This window comes from Bactrocera dorsalis, chromosome 3 (genome assembly GCF_023373825.1).
Source record: "Bactrocera dorsalis isolate Fly_Bdor chromosome 3, ASM2337382v1, whole genome shotgun sequence".
In the NCBI taxonomy this organism is placed as follows: Eukaryota; Metazoa; Arthropoda; class Insecta; order Diptera; family Tephritidae; genus Bactrocera; species Bactrocera dorsalis.
In genome coordinates, this window is record NC_064305.1 from 31,960,877 (window position 1) to 31,984,060 (window position 23,184).

Here is a 23,184-nt window from a genome sequence, read left to right on the forward strand (position 1 = left end):
TTAATTATGAGCGTAAAAGGATTATGAGTTTATATCAAATCTGGATGTGCATCTCTTTCGATATATTGGTCAAAAAAGTCTTGCGGTATTTTCGCTAGTTGGCGCTGAAAGCGCGTAGTTCTAGTTTTATTCGTCGCATCGGGTCATGCTATACCTTTTTGGAAAGCTCATTTCACGCGCTAACACGTGTTTGATTGATTGTCGTTTCTTTTAAGTCGTTCGTGAGTTATAGCGTCGAAAACATGGAGCAAAATAAAGAGGAAATACGGCATATTTTACAGTACTACTACGATAAAAGCAAAAATGCATTTCAAGCCGCCAATAAAATTTGTGCAGTTTATGGACCCGGTATAGTTTCCATTTCCACCGCACAACGATGGTTTCAACGTTTTCTTTCTGGTGCAGAGGTGGTCGAAGACGCGCCACGGTCCGGAAGGCCTGTCGTTGAAAATTGCGATAAAATCGCTGAATTGGTCGAAAGAGACCGGCATAGTAGTCATCAAACTGTTATAAACCATTTGAAGAAGCTTGGAGTCACTAAGAAGCTCGATGTATGGGTGCCAAACGAATTGATTCAATAAAAATACCGCAAGACTTTTTGACAACTCATTATATCTGGCGCCATGCTGTGACTTTAATTTGGTTGATTTTGTCCATATTTATAAACAGATTTGAGTCAAAGAATTTTACACTTTCGTATTTAAAATTGTTTTCATATTTCGCAGATTCGGTTCGAGCGAATGTTGATAAGAACCTAACCCATAGCTATACTACCTAGCTTTCGTAAACTAGGAAATTAATGAGATTTTGAAAAACCTTTTTACAATTTATACTTTCTCTCACGAATAGCTTGCTCGATATTTGCCCAAAAACTGTTTGCGTGGCATCGGTTCTTCAATGTGACACAAAAAACAACAATCTCAAAAAATCCATTAACTTTCATTGCTGAACTTTTTATTTTTCAGAAAGGCTTGTGGTTTTTGTTTTCACAAGTAAACATTTTGACAAGTGATCGAAAGATCAAGTTTAGCCAGCAAAGAGGCTTCTAAGACGATTAAAGCCCTGTCTTCTTTATACCTCTTTTCGTTGTGCATCAATCTCGTCATCTTAACAACAGATTTCGTCGAGAGTAGAGAAAAGTGTTTCTATTTCAATATTTTAGTCAAGCCGATAGCAGATTTTTGAAAGTCCTTACAAAGGGTATTGATATAGTGTCCTCCTCCCTTACTAAACTTACCTTTACCTGGAAGATATTATTGAAATCCAACCTTGGGAGGATATAGTCTGGTTTATTTAAATTTGTTCTAAATCATCAACATCGAATGATGATGAATAAAATAAAGGAATTGATATTTGAGAATCGACAATCAACAGCCAAAGATTTTACCATTTTGATAATTTGTGCTTAAGACAAGGAAAACACGATTGGTTCCAAAATTACTAAAAATTTTTGAAAAACAGTGTTGCTTTAACGTTTGTGAAATAATGCTTCCCGACTACCAGAATGCCACGAAGTATGTTGAATCTATGCTCACAACCTGGAAACAGACGATGAATCGGCAGAATGTCGTGACAAAGTTGAACCGAAGTCAAAGCAGGTCACAAATTAAGTTTTTGTTCGATGATCGAGGTATAGTGCACTCCACCTTCTTTTCCACCGGCCAAACTGTCAAAGAGATATACTATTTGATTGTTATGCGTCACTTGCGCGAAGCTATTCGTAAAAAGAGACTAGAATTATGCCGACGACTCTTGGTTTTACCATATAAGCTTTTTTTTATTTGTTTTTCAGTGTTCATTTTCCAGTTGGTATAAATGGCGACCCTTACATACTTTGTTGTGGAGGGCAGAAGGAAGATGAAATTGGTAAGGCTCTTTCCAAAATTTTATGGATTTTTTAAAGAAGCGTCTCAGATACCGTCAACACTATATCGTCTGCTCTCACTCTTTCTCCGTGGAGTTGAAGTAAGTGTGTTTTGAAGTGTGTTCAAAAAATATCGCGAATCGTAACTGACAGTTTTCTTCGATTGCAGGGGCGTGGTGCATCATGAGTTCTTGCCACAGGGAAGAACGGTCAATAAGGAATATTACCTGCAAGTATTGCGCAATTTGCGCTAAGCAATCCGCCAGAAACGCCCGGATTTGTGGAAGAACAAAAATTGGCTTTTGCACCACGATAACGCCCCTGCTTACACATCGTTGCTTGTGCGGGACTTTTTGGCCAAAAACAACACACTAATGATGCCTCAGCCACCGTATTCCGCAGATCTGGCCCCTGTGACTTTTTCTTGTTCCCTAAACTGAAGAGGCCCATGAAAGGACGACGTTACGCTTCTCTTGACGAGATAAAGACGGCATCGAAGGAGGAGCTGAAGAAGATAAAAAAATGATTTTTTGAAGTGCTTCGAAGATTGGAAAAACCGTTGGCACAAGTGTGTAATATCTCATGGGGATTATTTTGAAGGGGACAAAATAGATATTCATGAATAAATAAATAATTTTTGAAAAAACACAAAATTCGCTATACTTTTTTAACACACCTCGTAGTATTTCGTGTTACGCTAGCACCTATAAAACGAGGAGTCCCTTTTCTTACGTACGATGTTTGTGTCACTCGGCAGTTAGATACCGTAACCGTTCTGTTCATATGCATATTGATAAACAATTTGCAAACCATGTCGTCTACGCTGCCTTGAATCAATGATCGTGCTAATCTTTTAGGTTTTCAATACTGGATAGAAGTGCTAGATTTCTCGTGAATGCTGAAAAGTATCCAGGACTGATTCGTCATAGAGAAAGGCTCCTCGAACAATCTTGAGTCATCGACGAGTCGGAAAAATGATACCATTATGAAAATTTTTAGATAGAAATGTTTCGAAAAATTATTAAGAGTCGTAGTTTACGAGTCCAGTGATTACCGGCACGAACTTCCTTTCATATTGGAAAGGATGTATAAGGTTTGGTTTTTTTCAACGAGAGAGGACATTACTTCTCAATCTCCTACTCTGTTCGAAGAAGCACCTGTTGGCAAGAGTTATTCTGGGTTGGATTTCCAGGCTGACATTGTTGGTGGTGTTTATGCCAGGTCCCAAATTTACGAAACTATTGACAACTTCAAAGTTATGACTGTCAGCAGTGACGTCAGAGCCAAGTCCCGAGTGCGACGACTGTTTGTTTGATAATAGGGGATATTTCGTCTTGCCCTCGTTTACTGCCAGACCTATTTGCTATGGTTCCTTGTCCAGTCTGGAGAAAGCAGAACTAACGGCGCGGGTGTTAAGGCCGATGATATCAATATCATCGGCATACGCCGACAGCTGTACACTCTTATAGAAGGTTAAACCTGCTCGGTTAAGTCCTGTAAGTACTACATATAAGAATATATCTTTTGTACATAATTTATAAAAGAGTCTCCTAATAGTAAAAATGTTGTTTTACTGCTACTGAGGTAATTGCAAAATTATTTCAGATAACATAACATCACTTTAATGTTTCAAATAAGAAAAAAGAGTTTGTATGGGACTTAAATTAAATGTGGTAAATACGTATTTTAATTAACCTTTGAATATAAAATTCGAAATGGCAAAAGGATGCATTTGAATACTTTGCGAAATCCAACTCAATTGCTTCTGAAACGCACTTCAAAATAAATTTTCCATATTAGAGCAAATATAAATTTTCTTAGCCTACATTTTGGGTGCAGAAACTACAATCAGCTGAATTATATAAGTGCGAAGAGCAAAATATACAAAAACATTCAAGAGCTTTGAATATGGCGGTATGTAGCAAAGCCTGATGTTGGCATAAGCAAATAAAAGATAAGCAAGAACTGTAGCAATTTAATATGGACAAATAACAAATAACATGTACAAAAGCCATTAAAAGACGATCTTATGGTGAAAGCGTGAAGCATTGACAACTTAAAATTGTGCTGAGTCGAAAGTTGAAACGAGGAAACTTTTTGACGAAAAGACAATTTTCAAATTGTGTGCAAATTATATACGAAAGGAAGTGAAGCGATAACGGTAGAAGTGGACAACACTTAAAATGAAGGTCATTTGAAAATCAGCATTTAATTAGATTGAAGTGGATATAGCCGAGCTCTGTTGCTGTGGACGTGAATACCGAAGCTTTTGGAGACACAGACTGCCGCACATACACGCAAGTGTACATTCACTAAAGCATATAAAATAAATGTAGTATACTTAAATGTTTCGGGCGGTTGGTTAGTCAAAATGCCGCAAAGACAGCGGCGGGCAGCGGCGAGAAATGAAGGTACAAAGTAGGGGAGAAGCAAAAACGGTACACTCACTATTAAATAACGGGTGATTTTTTTGAGGTTAGGTTTTTCATGCATTAGTATTTGACAGATCACGTGGGATTTCAGACATGGTGTCAAAGAGAAAGATGCTCAGTATGCTTTGACATTTCATCATGAATAGACTTACTAACGAGCAACGCTTGCAAATCATTGAATTTTATTACCAAAATCAGTGTTCGGTTCGAAATGTGTTTCGCGCGCGTGTTTTGTTCAGCGATGAGGCTCATTTCTGGTTGAATGGCTACGTAAATAAGCAAAATTGCCGCATTTGGGGTGAAGAGCAACCAGAAGCCGTTCAAGAACTGCCCATGCATCCCGAAAAATGCACTGTTTGGTGTGGTTTGTACGCTGGTGGAATCATTGGACCGTATTTTTTCAAAGATGCTGTTGGACGCAACGTTACGGTGAATGGCGATCGCTATCGTTCGATGCTAACAAACTTTTTGTTGCCAAAAATGGAAGAACTGAACTTGGTTGACATGTGGTTTCAACAAGATGGCGCTACATGCCACACAGCTCGCGATTCTATGGCCATTTTGAGGGAAAACTTCGGACAACAATTCATCTCAAGAAATGGACCCGTAAGTTGGCCACCAAGATCATGCGATTTAACGCCTTTAGACTATTTTTTGTGGGGCTACGTCAAGTCTAAAGTCTACAGAAATAAGCCAGCAACTATTCCAGCTTTGGAAGACAACATTTCCGAAGAAATTCGGGCTATTCCGGCCGAAATGCTCGAAAAAGTTGCCCAAAATTGGACTTTCCGAATGGACCACCTAAGACGCAGCCGCGGTCAACATTTAAATGAAATTATCTTCAAAAAGTAAATGTCATGAACCAATCTAACGTTTCAAATAAAGAACCGATGAGATTTTGCAAATTTTATGCGTTTTTTTTTAAAAAAAGTTATCAAGCTCTTAAAAAATCACCCATACAATTCGGCAAGTTTCTGCCGTTGACGCCAATAGTAGAAGTGGCAAGAACCCCTGAGTTTGCCCTCACGCACACCCACTCTCCGGATAAAACATCGTAATGCGTTGATTTTACAAAAAAGCTACTCCCAAGAAATGTGGACGAGGCAGACGCGATTTCGGCAAACCGTAAACTGTGTGGACGTTAAGGCGCACAGACAATAAGAGCGCGGGTAGCTAGCGTGTGTTGCAGGTGAAAAGATGTCACACAGAGCTCAGTTTAATTAAACGCGAATGATTTATGGCCCCGACAATGCACAGGATATTTTCGAATTGCTATGAGCATATGGTTGGCAAGGTGTCTATATGTGCATGAGTGCTTCATGTCATGTCACTCCATGCAACTATTTAAATACACATTTACAGTGAATGTGTATTTTTTTCGCCAAAATAGTTTAAAGAAGTTCTCTCCTTTAAGCAGAAGTGTTAATAAACTATGATTTAATGGATTGCTTTCACTTAACTTATCTAAACAAATATTATTATTTTATTAAATACAAAATAAATATTGATGATTATTTAAATATTTTGCGTTATATTTACAATTTCTGGGTGCTTGTCGCAATGTATATATGTATAAATGATCCAGATGGGGAGACGAGTTGAAATCCGGATATGCAAGCTGTAACCTGATTGAAATTGTTCTATCGCAATGAAACTTGGTATATGTGTTCTTTGGCAAAACCTGGAGGACGAGTTTGTATATGGGTGAAATTGAATAACTGTCACGCCCTCAAAATATAACTGTAATTTTGCATAGGCGTTTTCAGAATCACGGGGCACCTGTAGGCTAAAAATGTTCAAAATCTGAACGTGTCCCCTCTTTCCATTAGCTTTAATATCTCCCAAACCTTAAAAGCTAAAATAGTTAAATTCGACCGATTTCAGCCAAATTCGGTTCATGCAAAATCGATCTGTACATCATCTGGTCTCTAAAATAAGACATTTATTTACATTTCTTATGCTCATGCATCGATTACTAAGCGTCATTATTAAAACTGACCAAATTAATCAGTTTAATTATTCTCTCGAGTAATTTTTACAAACGACTTTTCAAGTTCAAGACTCAAGTCTCGTACGTTATTTGAGTCTGTTCCCAGTTTAATGATATATTTTAAACTTCTGCCAACACATTTAAAGACTGATAAATACAAACGTCCTCTGCTCCAATAATAAGGGCGAGCTACGGAGCGTAGGTGTACAACAATACCATTATGCCGTCATTTTCCTTGCGCATTTCACTATATCCGTTTCCGTTGAGGATTATCTGTTGTTGAGGCGTTCAAGCTTGTCCGCCCATCACAAAATGGGAAGGAGACTTGTAGCCGACCAGCACGTTGTGGTTTCGTGCGTTAAGAAGCAGCGTAACACGCAACCGCAGAGCCATTAAGGCGGCTCAGTAGCTATACTCTTATGGCCGGCCAACGGCTCGTGGGCGTATATCCATGCAATTGACTGTTCACAGCCATGCCTGACAGCGGTTGATATATTCCATGCGACTGCTAGCGGCTGTTGATGGCCCTAAGGTTAAAATTAAAATTTAAAGAAGCTTATGAGCCCACACTTATACTAGTCGGCTGAATTTAAATGAATTTTAAATACATATATTCGTCAGAGTCAGCATGTACGTCTCGGTGTGTAAGCCCATTCTTACTACATCAGAGCTTGTAATCACTCGCTGTTGTAGGTTGATTAGTCTTGTCGGAGTGCATACCCATATACACAAGTACATATAGCATATACAATACTTTCCGGCATTGATATATATTCATACTTACCCTACACGCTAGGGTGGGTCGATTCCGGACTTTTTTCGATTCGGGATTTCTAATAGTGCGGAAAAGTTGCCTTAGTACTTCCTGATTCCAATGCAACTTTTTGTTTTGTGATCGGATTGCATCTTCAACCCCAACTCCGGCCTTGAAATTTCGTAAATTTGCCTAAAATCGTGAAATTGTCTACCTAGCGCCTGAAATACGCATACCATGTCAAAATGTATAAAAAAAAGTTATTTGTCACGTCATTTGCTACCGAAATAGAATATGTGATCATGGCCGTAGGACGAACCGTTCCCGAGATACGAGCGAAAAGGCGGCGCGCACGATTAGAAATCCACCCTACTACACGCATTTCCACTGTCGAGCATAACACTTCAGTCGGACAAGCGAGGCGGCACACGAATGCATGTGGCGAAACGCTTTGTGGAAATATGAAAAGTGAAAATGACATAGAAAGCATAAGCGAAGAAATTGTAAGTTCCGATAAACTAACTAAGCAGCCGATAAGCGCTGAGCAGGAAACTTATTGAGCACTAACGTTGCAATACGAGCTAACCGTTGTGGCGTGAAAGGAAAGGACTTTCACTATCGTCCACAGTGCTACGATTAGGTAAAGTAAACGATTGAAGCGTGAAGTGCAGATTTGGGGTCAAAGGTCTGTTCGAACAAATATTTAGGTATTTAAAAGCATTTTTAATGCTGGTAAATGTGCTGTAGAATTCTGCGGGGTATGTGGATGTCTCCAAATAAAGCTTATAATAATTATATTGCGTAAGGCATGGAAAGATGTTGAGTTTAAGTCTTTGAACTTTTTCTTAACATTAAACTTACTTTTCACAACATCACTGTGCATTTGAACTTGTTACCGGACGAGCAATTTGGACTTATTTATAACGTGAATTTAGAGTTTATCCATTCCCAAGAGACTCGGGTCTATGTAATCTGACACAATTTGTTTCCAGACAACGACTTTAACATCAATGGCACTAGAACATGACAATGAATTTTTGTGGAGGTTAAAAATAAAGATCGGTTGATATTATATTATACAAATGTTTGTGTTTTATATATACTGGCATTGGAACCACAGAGGAGTAGAATATTACATGGCGGTTATTTTCTTTTTTCTGTTCTACCTGTTGCGAAATTTCAATATTTAGAAAAACAAAACTTTCTATTTGATCTTCCTAAAAGAACAGATTTTTTTTCTTCTACGCTATTAAGGTACCCCACAAATTCCCGGCTATAAATCCTTTGAAGACGTATTTGTCCCCCAAGTGATTGGAATTAATTTTAATTCAGCAAGCGGTTCGGTTTAAGACCAGTAAATATTTCACCTAATAACTCAATCTCTTAATAAGCATAAACTTAAGGGGAATATTTGTACTACTGTGAAGCTGAATTGTATACTAGCATATGGATTAGTATTCATTAATTATAATTAAAACATTAAAATTTTTAGGTGTTTTCTAGGGTTTCAACTTTGCAATTAAGAAACAAAACACTATTCAATAGAAATCCTCTCGAAATTACTTAAAAGATGTCAGCTGACGAAACAATAGCAAAGGGAGATCAGTTTAATCTCTTTTTTTTCAAACATAAGGACGTAGATTCATTTAAAGTTTGATAATTGTTTCCAGCGCTCGATTCGATTCGATTTTTTTTTCCTACAGTATATTTAAAGTTTAGACCCTTAAGAACATATCCTCCAAAGGATTTTTGAAAATTAAAATTATTTTAAGAGCTACAGTTACTTTAGTGACGCAGTACCTAGCCCGGTAGGTATACCTACCTATCTATAGATAGACTCACTTTTTTAAACTCGTTTTTCTCAAAACCACTTTTTTCCACGCGGTACCGGCATTATCTCAAGTTCTATAGAAATTACTTGAAATTTTGTGTGAACCTTCTTTATATAATCCTTTATCCTTTATATTTATATAATTCTTAATCCTTTGTTTTTAATATTTTAAAAAAATTCAGGAATTTCAAAAAAAAAGCGTAAAAAATGATTTTTATTTTCAGGCAGTCGCCATTTTTCAAAAAAATTTGTTTCGTGTTCCCTGAGGTAGGGACTATAACAGCATCCTTACTGATTAATAATTTCTTTTGATATTTTTTTTCAAACCACCAGGAGAGTCAATGTCACCAGGATGCGCCATTTTTTTCACCCTGTTTTTCCACAAGGGATACCTCAGCTCACATACCGTATTTGAGTAAAGTTTTATTCCGCTATGATCATTGGTTTCTAATGTATATATTATACAGAGAAGGCATCAGATGGAATTCAAAATATCGTTATATTGGAAGAAGGCGTGGTTGAGAACCGATTTCGCCCATACTTAGTATATGTCATCAGGGTGTTAAAAAAATATAAAATTATGTACCGAATTTCATTGAAATCTGTCGAGTAGTTCCTGAGTTATGGTTTTTGGTCCATAAGTGAGCGACGCCACGCCCATTTTTAATTAAAAAAAAAGCCTGGGTGCAGCTTCCTTCTGCCATTTCTTCCGTAAAATTTTGTGTTTCTGACGTTTTTTGTTAGTCGGTTAAGGCACTTTTAGTGATTTTCAACATAACCTTTGTATGGGAGGTGGGCGTGGTTATTATCCGATTTCTTCTATTTTTGAACTGTATATGGAAGTGCCTGAAGGAAACGGTTCTATAGAGTTTCGTTGACATAGCTACAGTAGTTTCCGAGATATATACAAAAAACTTAGTAGGGGGCGGGGCCACGCCCACTTTTCCAAAAAGATTACTTCCAAATATGCTCCTCCCTAATGCGATCCTTTGTGCCAAATTTCATTTTAATATCTTCATTTATGGCTTAGTTATGACACTTTATAGGTTTTCGGTTTCCGCCATTTTGTGGGCGTGGCAGTGGACCGATTTTGACCATCTACGAACTTGACCTTCTTATGGAGCCAAGAAATACGCGTACCAAGTTTCATCATGATATCTCAATTTTTACTCAAGTTACAGCTTGCACAGACGGACGGACAGACGGACGGACGGACAGACGGACGGACGGACAGACAGACATCCGGATTTCACCTCTACTCGTCACCATGATCACTTTGGTATATATAACCCTATATCTGACTCTTTTAGTTTTAGGACTTACAAACAACCGTTATGTGAACAAAAGTATAATACTCTCTTTAGCAACTTTGTTGCGAGAGTATAAAAATTAATAGTAAACATATTTTGGGTTTTTTTTAAAATAAAATTCCAAAAAACTGCCAAAAATTTGATTTCTAGAGTAGAATACCCCCTTAAGGCAGTCCATCTCGCCCTGCTCCGTCTGTCAACATTTCTGCCTTTTTTGGCAATCTCATGTTTCGTGTCTCGAAATACCCTTTTGACCTGGGATCCGGTATATATGCAGCCGCTTCTCGACAGTCTCTATATCTACGACCCACCTGTTTCTAAGGATATTCTCTGACACAATGCGATTTGAGATCATTGCTTTAATTGCTGCGATATTGCGGCAGCTTGAAGCGTCCATATGCAATTTTTGATTCGTCCTTGTCTACGTTAAAAGTTTCGCTGGTGGGTTGCGTGTCCCTGCGCCATACACGCGTAACTTCAGATCTTTTCTCCCAGATAAAACGAGCTGGTTTCAGTTTGAATATTGTGAAAATATTTCTGTTGACAGCATTATTAACCGGCTAAATACATTTTCGTAAGCCTTAAGATACCATTCAAAAAATACAAGGCAAAGAAGTTCGAACAGAAAGGAGATCATTTCAGAATCTTTGTCAAAGGAATATCACAATTCAAAACCAATCCTAGAACTCTGAAGATAGTCAGGGGCTTCTTTTATTATGGATATAAGCAAAGATCCAAAGAGTTTAATACTAGAAGCCCACATTTCTTTGAAATGACTACATGAATGTTTCAACTACGATCGTCACAGTTTTGGAAGCTCAAAAGTTCATCGGTCCCCAATAAATTCCATAGATTCTTTCGGATATTTGACGTTTCTATCCCTCCGCTCAATGTCTTTCAAGCGCCGACACTGCTTGTTTACGTTGGCACTAACCGAACAAGTTGAGTTATAGTGGCAAGATACAATTTTTCTATTGCTATTTTCGTAATTTTGATGCAAAGTGACGCTCAGGACTCCGCCAACCGACCAATAGACGCCAAAGTAATTGTCAAAAAAAAAAAATTAAATAAAATGACACACACATAAATAAAAATAGGATAAGACCAAGCTAAAAATTGCTCCCAAATCGAGTTCATGCAAATCAAACGCCACTGACAGCAACTGTAACTGACCAATGCGCTAGAAGCTTGCAACTTGCACTGAAAATAATATTTTGAATGTGCAGTGCAATAAAGATTGGACTGACAACACGCTTAGCCAAGTCCAAGGACCAGCGTGATACATGAGTTATGCGGCCTGAGCTCATACTAGTATGAGGTGGGACGTGACGTAAGTTGTGCGGTGTTGCCTCAATGCGATTTTAGGTAGTACTTTGTGTTGAAAGCACAAATAGTAGCGCTTTTTGTACCAAAAATAAAAATGGCAGCGCACAGCTAATGGCGGCTGCCTCCGAAAGGCGAAGAAAAACAGCCAACAGGCGAAGTGTGAAATGGAGTGAGTGCGAAAGCAAACGGAGTTGCAAAAAAGCAACCAACTCCCATTTGGCATGCGACGCGCTACGGGTCACTTTACGCATACACAAATATATTTTAGTGACTCTGTCAATGAGTACTTTTAGAGCGGACAGTAGATCTTGGGTAGTGGAAATAGTATGACAATGACCGGCGTCTATAGATTTCATGTAACAACATGCAAAATTCAGATTCAGATTCAGAAAATTGATTGCTTTCACTTTGAGGGGCGACTATGTATATATTTATGATGAGTGTGATGGGGAAGTGCAATGGAGTAAGTGTGGTTCAGGCGGTCGATCATTGATTTATCATGATCGCTCGCTAGTGGCGCGAGGTGGTTCTTTGAGTTTGAGTTGAATGCTAAAAGATTCGTCATCATCAAAATCGGTCAGGTCCGAAACGCTAGCGCGATTGTTCGTCTAAAATCATTTATATATTTTGGAGAGGTTTAAAAGTTATCAAGAGGGTATATTTTGACAATTGAAAAATGAGAGTTCATTTGTTAGCTGTTAAGTCCACGAAATACTTTTTCAACTACGTTGGATAAAAGTTAAAACTGTAGTTCGAAGCAACTTAATCAATACCTAGGAAAGCTGCTATTGTGGAAAGACTTTAACCATGATGAATAGGAAAAAAATTTTGTTTGGAATGACATGCAGATGATTCTATGTAGACTACGCTGTGGAATATAGAAGTTATAGACTCTACATATATAATTCCCGAAACCGGAACTCAGTTTTATCTGCAATAAACCTCTATGTCTCTCTTCCAAATGTACTGTGGGATTTCTTAAAAACGGAACAATACTTCATAGTTCCATTTTAGAGCCGACCTCATACAACTAGCATAGATAGATCAATTTACATCAGCTGAATTGTTTCTGTATGAACCCGCCAGTCGAATTTGTTCAGATTCTCTAGCTCTGCAAGTTTTTAAAACATAATAAAAAAGTAATTGCACTGCATTGTAAAGATTAAGATGGAAATGTGAATAAACGCTAACTGACGAAGCGAGATAAGCCCCGGAACATATGTGTGCACGGAAGTTAAGTAGTTTTAGAAACAGTTATTCAGTTCTGGTTGTGGAGTGGCGCTCTCTACCAAGGTAAGACCTACCTACCTTTATGAATATCGTTGTTTTTATTTAAAAAATTAACTCGATACACTTGTTTATATCGTTCAAACTCGTATCTCAACGTTAAAACTGAGCAACGCCACCACTTTGATAGCCAGCCAAACCTTTACTTAACGATCTTGAAAATTAACTCTATGGACACTTATTTCCAAGTAAGTTTGATGTTTTAGATCCAACAAGTTTTACGCCGCAGAACTGTCTGCAACTTTGAACTCCATCCAAGCAGAAAAGCGCAGGCGGCAAACTCAGACCAAGAATCTAACCGAAGCTGCGAACAAGCCGCAAGGGGTGGATGAGAAGCGCTGGTTTTAAGTTTCATCGATTCATCGATAGCATTTGTCGGTTTGAAGTGAGTTTTCTGCATTAATTCAACATCCTTTTTCCGAAAGCGCAGGAGGAGGAGAGAAGCTGCAGAACTACATTTAGCTGCCAGCCAAAGCACTTAGCATAGAAAAACACAAACAATGCAAAAAACAACAAAGTACTAAAAGGGGCAACAACTGAGCAAAAGCAAATAAAAAAGACAAAACGGCGACAACCATTACTTAGAATGCAAGAGATTTTAGGGGCGAGCTGCCAGTGTGGAATATGGGCGGTGGTTGTTGTTTGTGAGGAGTCGCGCGCTTGCATCAGCAGATAATATGGAAATTTCAAACAAGTTATTTTCGCATGCAACAATGTTTTCGATGTTCTTGCTAACACCACCGGGCGATACTAAAGGAGAGCGACAGGAAACAGCTGAGCAAAGATCGCCATAGAAGTGACACGCTCCGGTTGGCGGAGCGGAAGGGGAATATTGATGAAGTAATGCGCTGATGGAATGCACCTTAAGGTTTGTTGTTGTTTAGTAACTCTTTGGAATTGTGGAAATTGCGACGACGACGAAATCGTCAACAGCGACGCGCACCAACTAAGTGCCTGGCAGCAAGCCCGATAAGGAAAATGACAAAAGGAAGACATGACAAAGCATACTTATTTCGGATATGCAGCATAAAGTGGCGCTCCTGCAGTGCAGTAGTTTACACATGCAGGCGATTGCCTTTCCGTGGAAGTGCATCAGAATTACAGGAACTCAATTTAGCTTGCTGTTCACAGTTATTTTGATCCCACTACATCCACTGGTATATAGAAAATCAATTTACAATCAAATGGATAAGCAAGAGACAAGCAACAACACAGCAGGGGCATCATAAGAGACGGCAGGGCTGTGTAAGTGAAGAGTGTTGCAACCGCTTCCAGCCTTTCCAGGAATGATAAAAATCACAGCATAGCAGTCACAGGAGGCACTAAGTTCAGAGGAGGAAGGAATAAAAAAAAGTTAGTGAAAAAACTGTTGGTGTGGAATTGAGTTAGTACTCGAATCAATCTCATTTTACTTTTTAGCGCGGTTTCATCATTATACTTGTATTTAGTACAAAAGTTTGGGCGACGACGAGACTTGCGGGTTAGCTGTAGGTTTTATGGAAAGTAAAATCTTATGATATTCATTACTACGTCTGCATGGTATATGATTAATACTTGGACGGCTAGCTTTATTGAAGAAAGTCTTGCTGGTGATAGTGGGAAACGGAACAGACTGTCATTACGGGTGAAAGATACATTGATGAAATTGTTTTACCTGTCAGCTCGTACCCGTTAATTATTTATTCCAATTCCATTTAAAAGCCAATGTGTTAAGATGCGTGAGGCAATAGCTGTTAGTTTTCAACAACATGAACTGGAAAATGCTTTGAAAAGACAGCAACAATGTTTCATTTTGTTCGATCTGAAGATATATGGAGATTTTTTTTTAATGGTATTAACCTAAAAGGACTCAATATCAAAAAATAATCTCGAATAAATTATGTCTCAAAGTCAAGCTTACGTACTAGTTTAGAAACTAGGACAACTAAGTCGGTAAAGTTAAGACAAACCGTACATACTTGCGAGGCAAAGCTAGGAAATTATCATATTCGAGTTTAACATGGAACAAAAGACCGGATAACTAATGAAATAAATTAATAAAACCTTAGAACATAAAAGCGAATAAATTAAGTGGTCTTTAGAATGAATAAAACATAGTTTCGAAATGTTTTGATTCGGTTTTTCAGAGATCTGAGCAGTTAGGAGTAGTACGGATTAGACTTCAACTACCAATAAGCTAGTAGTTCCATGAGAATAATAAATATAGTTTAAAAAAACTAAAAAACACGCTTTTAAAGCATATCAAACTAAAAAGTGAAAAATAATTCTTTGTATAAACTAACAATAATAATGAACGAAAAATTCCTGCATTATTGTGAGAAGAGTGTGGCATGCTCGATATATGAAAAATATGTCACAAAGCACCCCACGCTTTTCTCACAATAAAGCAGGAATTTTTCCTTCATTATTATTTTTAGTTTATACAAAGAATTATTTTTCATTTTTTAGTTTGATGTGAGAAACCCCAAAATTTTTAAAATATGAACTAAGACATGTACAGGGTAGGCCATTTAAAGTTGACCCATCTGGCAACGCTGTAACTTTTAACAGCGCTGACAAATCGGCTAATGTCATACCGCGTTAGAAGCGTCATTCGAAGACAATTTATACCATGGAACAGTACACTCCAAAAGAACGCGCTGAAATTGTTCAGCTTTATATTCAAAATAACTTTTCAATTGTGTTAACTCAACGTGCGTGTCGCAAAAAAAATAAAGTGAAAAGTGCTCCAGTTAAGAACACAATTAAGTCTTTATACGCAAAATTTGTGAACACCGGTAATCTCAGTAATGCCAGTCATGCATCCAGACAACGCACAAGACGTTCTGATGAAAATATCGAAGCTGTACGAGCCAGTATTGAGGAGACTCCATCGACATGGAGTTATCGCCGCTCTCAGGAATTAGACATCTCTCGCACCACTCTCCGACGCATAATTCATAAAGATTTGAAGATGTTTCCATATAAAATTCAAATGGCACAAAAACTAAACCCAGCTGATTATCCGCGACGCCTTAATTTTGGCAAATGGGCGATTGGGCGATTGATATCGAAAAATGGTGATGTTGACTGGCCACCGAGATCACCAGATTTGACGCCACCAGACTTTTATTTCTGGGGTTATTTGAAATCCAAGGTATACGCTAATAAGCCAAAGACCTTAGCTCAACTGAAAGCCAACATTCGACGTGAAACAGCCGCCATATCATCCGAAACATTGGCCAAAGTCATGGAAAATGTCGAAAAAAGAGTGCATTCAGCTGTCAAAGCTAAAGGTGCCCATTTACGCGATCTAATTTTTAAATATTAGCTGAAACAAATCCCCTTGGACCAAAATAAATTATTTTTGAAATGAACAAAAAACATTGTTTTCTTTTGTTCTTTTTTTTAGAAACAAATGGGTCAACTTTAAATGGCCTACCCTGTAGTATTGATTAAGTAAATCGATACTTAGGCAGCATTTAATATCTAATCGTAACCTTTCATTGACTAATTATTACATTATTTGCGACCAAGTTCTATTGACGACTTTACGAATTATTACTTCTTAATCGAATCATTTCTTCTAAAGCTTCACTGTTACATGGGGTTTTACCTGGCAACTTTGAACAGTCCAGTTCTTCAATTCGAATACAGTCCAAAGATCTACAACGACTAAGTGCTACATAAGCTTGTCCAGCAGCAAACAGTCGAGAGCCCAGATAAATAACTGCATGTTCTACTGTACAACCTTGCATCTTATGAACGGTCGACGCCCAAATCAGTATGCTATTTAAATGTCACTAAAACTAGTTGTATATAGATGTTGCATACTTTTAAGCGCATCTTTTTGGTGAGCTGCTTAAACTTACTATCGCCTTCCTACAGTGTCGCTCAAATATTCTAGGTTTCAGTACCACTTAAAAAAGTTACAAACATACATACATACATACATACGTACATACATACAAGTGAAGCTAATAAAAGCGTATTAAAAATAAATGGCTTTAAACTCTCTTTAAGGGTTGAGCTCTACTTAAAAATAAGTAAATAAATAAAATCTTAACTCGTTCATATTGAGATCAGAAAGATTAGAATGAGCAGGGATAAAATTTTAATACTACCAAGATAGTGCCTCCATGAAAATGCAAAAAATGAATTTAGTCCCTCTTTGAGTTGAGATCTACGAGTCCTGAAGTCTTCAGACATGAATGGAGTGAATAAAAGGTAATCGATTGGCCATTGTACTGAATAAAATATAGTGTCTGGACTCCGTCTTCGAAGAACTAGAGAGGTTAAGATTTCTACTACTAATAAGCTAGCAGATTTGTGTTCTCTGTTGGGGTTGACCCCTAAATAAAACCAAAGTAGAGTAGTAGAGGAATAAAATCTAAACTCGTTCTTACTTAGATCAGGTCGGGTGAGTAGAGATCAGATTTTGACTATTATACTAGCTGACCCCGCAGCCGTTTTCCTGCGTGAAATTCTGGGTTTTGAAATGAAAAAAAAAGTTAAATTTATCATTTCTATTTTTTTTTTCAATGTAACGCAGCTTTGTAAACAACATTTTTGGGTTTCTGTTCCGGTGCTTAAATGTACAGAGAAGATAGTTTTCCAACTCGTGAGCACGCCACGTATTTTTGGCCGTGTGAAAAACATAGCATTTCCAGATTTATGCCATACACCTCTAGCGACTATCCTGTCCTGTTGATTGTAATGCAAATAAAAGTTTCCCTGAAAACTGAATATGTTTGACTGAAATGGCAAATCGTTGGAACTCAAAGGAACTCGTAGAATCAAGCATTCTGCCCCTTTGTATTCGATAGCTGCGTCACAATCAGTCGGGTTCCATTTGACAGTTTCGGCGCATGCAGATTGTGTAACATAATAACGACAAATCATACTTTGAGAAGCATATGATGCGGTGGCATACCAAGTCTCTCCAAAGAATTTAGAAATTCCACTGGATAATTCACGGCGTCATCTTCATTGTCAAGACGATCGATCGATTTGTATGAGTGCAAGTCTCCCGCAATTTGACTTTGAATCTTCCAGTTCTTTCGTGAATTGATAAGAGGCAGATGGAATTGATAGCAAACTACCGGAAGTATCAACCGGAATTGACCCATTGAATTGACGCTAATAATTAGAGCGAATACGATGTAAAATGTCTTCTACAATGCCATTTTTGTTCGTATCCCATAATAGAGGCGGATTTGAAGGCATTTGCATTCCAGTGATTATCATTTTCCCGCAATTGTAATTGCTGGCTTGCTTCTCAAAAAGTTGCACACACCGTATCATTCACAGTACGCAATGACTCAAATGAAGTTGAACCGCGTACATTTATTAATAGCAACCGAAGGTAGAAAGAATCGTCGTTTTTCGGTTGGATTGTGTAAATTCGTTCTAATGCCCCCCTCACTAAACCTGGGAAAAACTAGCGCACCCTAATACGACAGCGCAATTCACCACAATTGAGAACATCACCCAGCAAGCGGTCACCATACGACGACAACGCATGCCGCTAAACCAACAAAAAGGATTTGAATATTCGCCACACACCCTTTCGTTATCTACAATTTGATCTATACAGGCGCTGCATCAACAATCGCTTCATAAATTCGCTTACACACTGCGCCGCGTCGATCTACAAATCCGTCAGTTGCTTCACCTATCCCGCGCGCAGGATCATCGTCCGATTCTATACTGCGCCGCATCAACTCTACCTTTGTATCTGATCGACATCGTTCTCCTCGCGCCGACATATAGCATTGCAAAACATTAGACTGTAATATACGAGTATATAATAATAACATAATTATAAATATATTGTGCTTTTTATAAATACACTGGTTTTTCTTTTCAAACACTCCCGCGAATGTGAGTGTGTGTTGAATAATTTAAATTGAGTGGTTAATAAATTATTACATAAATAACTACTGATTTTAATATTTTCTGCTAAATAGTGACAAAAATTCTAAATAATCGAAATTATTTAAATTACTTAAATGGTAAATTGTTCTCATTTTATTAATTTTGCTACTGGGAGAAAAAATATTTTCATGTAACTTATAATTAATATAGTTTCATATATTTTTCTATATAGTGGTGCTTCTTGCTATATAAAAAACTGTCCCCAATTATTAAAAACTATTGTTTATTCATAATTATTATAATTTTAATATTTCTGCAAATATGTTCGTTAAAATGTTAAAGAATTGATCTTATATAAAGTGCTCCCAAATTATTAACTTTACACTGCTAGAAAATTGAAATTATATATGTGATTTTGCTCACAAGTTCATAAAAATTGCAATCTCTTTTGAAATGGTAAGCCGTTCTCATTTTTTTAAGTATATTTGAGTTAACTACTAAGAGAAAAATTGTTCTTAATTAATTAATTTTCTTATTGAGAGAATACCAATGCTCTAAATAAGCTACAGGAATTAAGCCTTCAACGATTTTTATTACAAAAATTAAAAAACTAAACTTGCGAGTATACCCAAATACCTACTTTGAAAAAGTATATTACATATTGCAAACACTGTTCTCAGTTTGTATCTGAAACCAAAGTAATACGATTTCCAGAACCGTAAAGAAAAATAAGAAATATATATAAGACATAATTAAATATATAAAGGGTGATTTTTAAGAGCTTGATAACTTTTTTTTAAAAAAAAACGCATAAAATTTGCAAAATCTCATCGGTTCTTTATTTGAAACGTTAGATTGGTTCATGACCTTTACTTTTTGAAGATAATTTCATTTAAATGTTGACCGCGGCTGCGTCTTAGGTGGTCCATTCAGAAAGTCCAATTTTGGGCAACTTTTTCGAGCATTTCGGCCGGAATAGCCCGAATTTCTTCGGAAATGTTGTCTTCCAAAGCTGGAATAGTTGCTGGCTTATTTCTGTAGACTTTAGACTTGACGTAGCCCCACAAAAAATAGTCTAAAGGCGTTAAATCGCATGATCTTGGTGGCCAACTTACGGGTCCATTTCTTGAGATGAATTGTTGTCCGAAGTTTTCCCTCAAAATGGCCATAGAATCGCGAGCTGTGTGGCATGTAGCGCCATCTTGTTGAAACCACATGTCAACCAAGTTCAGTTCTTCCATTTTTGGCAACAAAAAGTTTGTTAGCATCGAACGATAGCGATCGCCATTCACCGTAACGTTGCGTCCAACAGCATCTTTGAAAAAATACGGTCCAATGATTCCACCAGCGTACAAACCACACCAAACAGTGCATTTTTCGGGATGCATGGGCAGTTCTTGAACGGCTTCTGGTTGCTCTTCACCCCAAATGCGGCAATTTTGCTTATTTACGTAGCCATTCAACCAGAAATGAGCCTCATCGCTGAACAAAATTTGTCGATAAACACATTTCGAACCGAACACTGATTTTGGTAATAAAATTCAATGATTTGCAAGCGTTGCTCGTTAGTAAGTCTATTCATGATGAAATGTCAAAGCATACTGAGCATCTTTCTCTTTGACACCATGTCTGAAATCCCACGTGATCTGTCAAATACTAATGCATGAAAATCCTAACCTCAAAAAAATCACCCGTTAAATTTAAATTAGAAAAACTGTTCTCAGTTTAAATTTTTTCCCAAAAATAAAGTTAGTTTTTTCAGATCAGTCTATTCGACCACGATACGCAAATTAAATTTAACGATATACTCCTTTTTTCGAGGAAATATAACGCCTGGGTTTAAAATTTTCTTTTCAAAAAAGTTTTTGATTAACTTTCATAGAGCATAGTGATTAACGAATTTAAGACGTTTTAGAAAGTCTCAGTAACAGTAACATCGACTCGGACCACTACCTAGTTGCAGTTTTGATTCACATCCGCCTCTGTGCAGCAAAAAACGCACGCCAACAAACTCAAGGAAGGTTCGACGTCGAGAAGCTGCAATCACAACAGACAGCCGAACGATTTTCTACTCGGCTTGCACTCCTGCTCTCTGAGAGCACTCGTCAACAACTCGGTATAAGGGAACTGTGGGACGGCATTTCAAACTCCTTACGTACAGCTGCAACCGAAACCATTGGTTTTCGGAAAGTCCAAAAGAACAGCTGGTACGACGAGGAGTGCCGTGTCGCAGGGGAGAGAAAACAGACTGCCTACCTCGCAACGTTACGATCGACCACAACACGTGCGGGATGGGATAGATACCGAGAGCTGAAGAGGGAAGCGAGACGCATCTGCAGACGGAAAAAGAAAGAGGCCGAAATGCGTGAGTACGAAGAGCTTGATACGCTGGCCGACAGGGGTAATGCTCGAAAATTCTACGAAAAAATGCGGCGACTTACAGAAGGATTCAAGACAGGAGCATGCTCCTGTAGAACCCCCAAAGGTGATCTAGCCACCGATGCCCAGAGCATACTTAGATTATGGAGGGAACACTTCTCCAGCCTGCTGAATGGCAGTGAACGCACAACACCAGGAGAGGACGAACCCGATACCCCAATCGATGACGATGGACCAGACGTTCCATTGCCCGACCATGAGGAAGTGCCAATAGCAATTGCCCGCCTGAAGAACAACAAAGCGGCAGGGGCCGACGGATTGCCGGCCGAGCTATTCAAACACGGCGGCGAAGAACTGTTAAGGTGCATGCATCAGCTTCTTTGTAAGATATGGTCGGACGAAAGCATACCCAACGTTTGGAATTTAAGTGTGCTATGCCCAGTCCATAAAAAAGGAGACCCCACAATCTGCGCCAACTACGGTGGGATTAGTCTCCTCAACATCGCATATAAGGTTCTATCAAGCGTATTGCGTGAAAGATTAAAGCCCACCGTCAACAAACTGATTGGACCTTATCAGTGTGGCTTTAGACCTGGCAAATCAACAACCGACCAGATATTCACCATGCGACAAATCTTGGAAAAGACCCGTGAAAGGAGAATCGACACACACCACCTCTTCGTCGATTTCAAAGCTGCTTTCGACAGCACGAAAAGGCGCTGCATTTATGCCGCGATGTCTGAATTTGGTATTCCCGCAAAATTAACACGGCTGTGTAAACTGACGTTGAACAACATTAAAAGCTCCGTCAGCATCGGGAAGGACCTCTCCGATCCGTTCGATACCAAACGAGGTTTCAGACAAGGCGACTCCCTATAGTGCGATTTCTTCAATCTGCTGCTGGAGAAAATTATTCGGGCTGCAGAACTTAATCGAGCAGGTACAATCTTTTATAAGAGTGTACAATTAAGAAGAAGAAGAAGAAAGTCTCAGTGCGGATACAGAGAACCTTCACATTAGTGGGAAAAGGGTGTACTTCTGGGATAATGTGAAGGACCATTCATTCTTAAGCTACATAAATTAAACTTTAGCCGCTTTTAGAATGCGCCAGAATAAGAAATAAAGGCCTTGGTTTTATTTAATGAAAATAGTAATATGAATAAGGAGCGTATAAACTCTTCAAACAGAGTATTTCCTTTAGGAGACTTTTATAGCAGATTTACTTTACATTCAGTTCTGCGATTCTGGATAGATGATAAAAGAAGAGACCTTTTGAAGTCGTTATGAACTGAATAATTAGCCCTATTACCTATATCTAGCTTAAATTCATCACATTTACGTCATTTGATATACATTTGTTAGTGTTCTCTACACTTAAACCTGTTTGAAAGTCAACACCACTAAACTTTGTTGCGGTAAAAGTACCACTCACCTATCACAAAGGTTTGTCATTTATTCAATTCACTGCGTCAATGCGTTCATGTCGCATCATTGCTGCATGAATAGTTGCCATACAGCACTTATTCAACCTTATCCTCTTTGTATGGTGCATAAATGCTATCTTTCCATAGTTGGACAAGTGTAATGCACGTAGTGGCTTTTTTTTGTGTATGTACTAAGAGTTAGGTTTTTCAGTAGTCAGTAGTGCTCGCAGCTGCTGGTAACAAAATCCAATTGCGTCGCAGTCAATTGAATCTAAAGTTGCAATGCGTCAGCTGCAGCGTCAACAACAATAACAACAGCGCCAATCTGCCGCTTTTGGCAGTCATTGCTGATTGCAGACGACACTTATCTGGAAATTAACGCTTATGTGTTTAGATATAATAGTAAAAAAGACCCGCCACGTATACTTTTACATCCGACAGCAGGGTTGCCAATGGTGTATAATACAACTTCATACTATTTACAGCGTACTTGTAAACTGATGTTCAAAATGGTTCAATAAGTAAAGCCACTAGTCGGTAGTAGGGTTTGGTTTCTTATACTGGTAGATATAAAAATAGAATTCAAATTCTATTAGTGGAGTCAATTTTAGGACAAATTTGTCACGAAGTATGGAACTGGATTCTTGATCAGTTGGATTCTCATGTTGCTTCTGAGGCTGGAATAATGAAGAGTCTCAATCTAAAAATATTTCGGGAAACTCTTTTCTGCT